The sequence below is a fragment of the Chionomys nivalis genome, chromosome 1 (assembly GCF_950005125.1).
Source record: "Chionomys nivalis chromosome 1, mChiNiv1.1, whole genome shotgun sequence".
NCBI classification, from domain to species: domain Eukaryota; kingdom Metazoa; phylum Chordata; class Mammalia; order Rodentia; family Cricetidae; genus Chionomys; species Chionomys nivalis.
The window spans coordinates 152,940,275-152,942,772 of record NC_080086.1 but is presented as its reverse complement, the minus strand read 5'-3'; the positions used below and the strand labels follow the sequence as shown (position 1 = coordinate 152,942,772).

The 2,498-nt window shown below is 43.7% G+C and overlaps 1 pseudogene; it reads left to right on the top strand.

The window, feature by feature from the left end:
• The first annotated feature begins 360 nt into the window (after positions 1 to 360).
• On the top strand, positions 361 to 2,106 carry LOC130886998 (non-structural maintenance of chromosomes element 4 homolog A-like; annotated as a pseudogene).
• Positions 2,107 to 2,498: the final 392 nt, after the last annotated feature.

Genomic DNA, 2,498 nt, shown 5'->3' with positions numbered 1-2,498 from the left:
TAGCATCAAAATATATTGCCTAAGCCTGGAATGGTGGTACATGTCTTTAGTCCAAAACTCTGGAGTTCAAGGCCAGTTTGGTCCATAGCGAGTTCGAGGATAGCCAGGTCTACGTGTAGAGAGTCAGCATCGAATAAAACACACATATACACACAAAATTAAATATATATAGTATGAGATTATTTTTAAAAACAAATACAAACATTTAAAAAGCACTCACAAGTATTGCAATGTTTCTACGGTGACTCTAGCGAGGGCAGGAAATAGCTAGTGACTGGGTAGCATATACCGTGCGGATTCAGTAGGTAAACAGGGGACTTGTGTCCTGCAGGACAGAGCAGGGTCAGGGAAGATTTCACCATGCTAAAAGGGTGTGCATTTTAAAACTTATAAATTATTTATTCCTGGAATTTTCCGCATATTATATCAGACTGATGCCCGCATCATGAAAATGGTGGAGAGGGATTTTTGTGCCAGGAGTTAACACTTCAGCATCTGAATTGAGGAATGCACTTCAATCCATTACTATGAACAATGGCCCTTCTTGTGGTGCACTTATCCAAATAATTACATTGCTATTCAGCAAACCACTTTTATCTCTTTCCCCCAAAAGCAAAATCGCCCATTTGTGTTTTCAAAGAAATCACGGAATTCTAGGCACAGTGTGCCCACAGCCTTACCCTCATCGAGTGATCCCTCTAAAAACGCACACCGTATAGCAGTGGCCGCCGGTCCGAGGGTCGGGGTCGGAGCCGCGACCCACACCGGGATCGCACCCGCTCCCGTTCCCGCTCGCGGTCTCCGCTGGTCCGCCGTGGCTCCGCGCCCGAGCGCAGGGAGGCAGCGGAGCGCCCGAGCTTGGAGGACACCGAACCGTCTGATTCCGGGGACGAGCTGATGGACCCGGCCTGCTTGGAGGCCGAGTACGATCAGGGCCTATGCCGCCAGATCCGCCATCAGTACCGCGCTCTCATCAACTCCGTCCAACGTAAGAAAACCGGGAGGACATACTGAATGCTGGTGACAAATTAACAGAGGTCCTTGAAGAGGCCAACACTCTGTTTAATGAAGTATCAAGAGCAAGAGAAGCAGTTCTAGATGCCCAGTTTCTCGTTCTGGCTTCAGACTTGGGCAAAGAGAAAGCCAAACAGCTGCGCTCTGACCTAAGCTCATTCGACATGTTAAGATACGTTGAAATGCTACTGACACATATGGGTGTAAATCCGCTAGAAGCTGAAGAAGTCATCCGTGATGAAGATAGAACTGATATTGAATTAATTGTCTATGACTCCTGGAAAATATCAGGCAAAACAGCAGAAAACACCTTTAATAAAACCCATACATTCCACTTTCTGTTGGGTTCAATACATGGAGACTTTCCTGTGCCAAAGCCACGAAGTGATCGACCAAGACAGCCTCGCATGATAGAAGAGCAGCGGGCAATGCCTGCTCAGTTGAAATGCATGGAGGAATCTCATCAAGAAGCAACTGAGAAGGAAGTAGAAAGGATCTTGGGGTTGTTGCAGACCTACTTCAGAGAAGACCCTGATACGCCAATGTCCTTTTTTGATTTTGTGGTTGATCCACATTCTTTCCCCCGCACAGTGGAAAACATCTTTCATGTTTCCTTCATTATACGGGATGGTTTTGCGAGAATAAGACTTGACCAAGACCGACTACCGATAATAGAGCCAGTGATTAATGAAGAAAACGAGGGAATTGAACAGAACACGCAAATGAGGAGCCAAGGAATTATAGCCTTGAGTTACCGTGACTGGGAGGAGATTGTGAAGACCTTTGAGATCTCTGAACCTGTGATCTCTATGAGTCAGAGCCAGCAGCGATTAAGTGCCTGATGCCAGCTGAAGAACTGGAGGCGATAGTGAAATCCTGAAAAGAAAGAAGCATATACTGTAAATATGTATGATTAAATGTTTTTTAAAGATGAAGATTGTTTTTCATAAAATGTAGCTTTTGATAGTTAATGGATTTGTCCTGGTTGTCTTTAATTAAAAGGAAATTCACTGCCATATTCACAAATGATTGTCTTTTGTCTCTTGGGATCTGGTCCCCCTTTTTCTAGTCCAATAAAAGTTTTAATTAGGTAAAAAAAAAAAAAAAAAAAAAAAAAAAAAAAAAAAAAAAAAAAACGCACACCGTAGATGGAGTCAAGCGGTGATAGCTTTGGTATTTGTGGTCCAGATCTGACATAACAAAAGCCCAGTTTAACCTGAAGAATACAAAGCAGAAAACTATTAAGTACCCAGGAAAACTGGCTTAACTTTCTGCTAAATATAGGCACGGAGATTATTATAGCTACAGCCTTGTCAGGGACAAATGGCCGTGGCTTTTATGATAAAATGCATCCCAGCAAACCCCATGAGGTAATTGCTAGCCTGTGCTTCTGAATTCCGCTTCCAGAAAGCACTTGGCACCATTAGTGGACAGAAGCTGAAAGAAATAAAGTGGGCTCTTGTGTTTCTAGCTTTTTGCTAGCT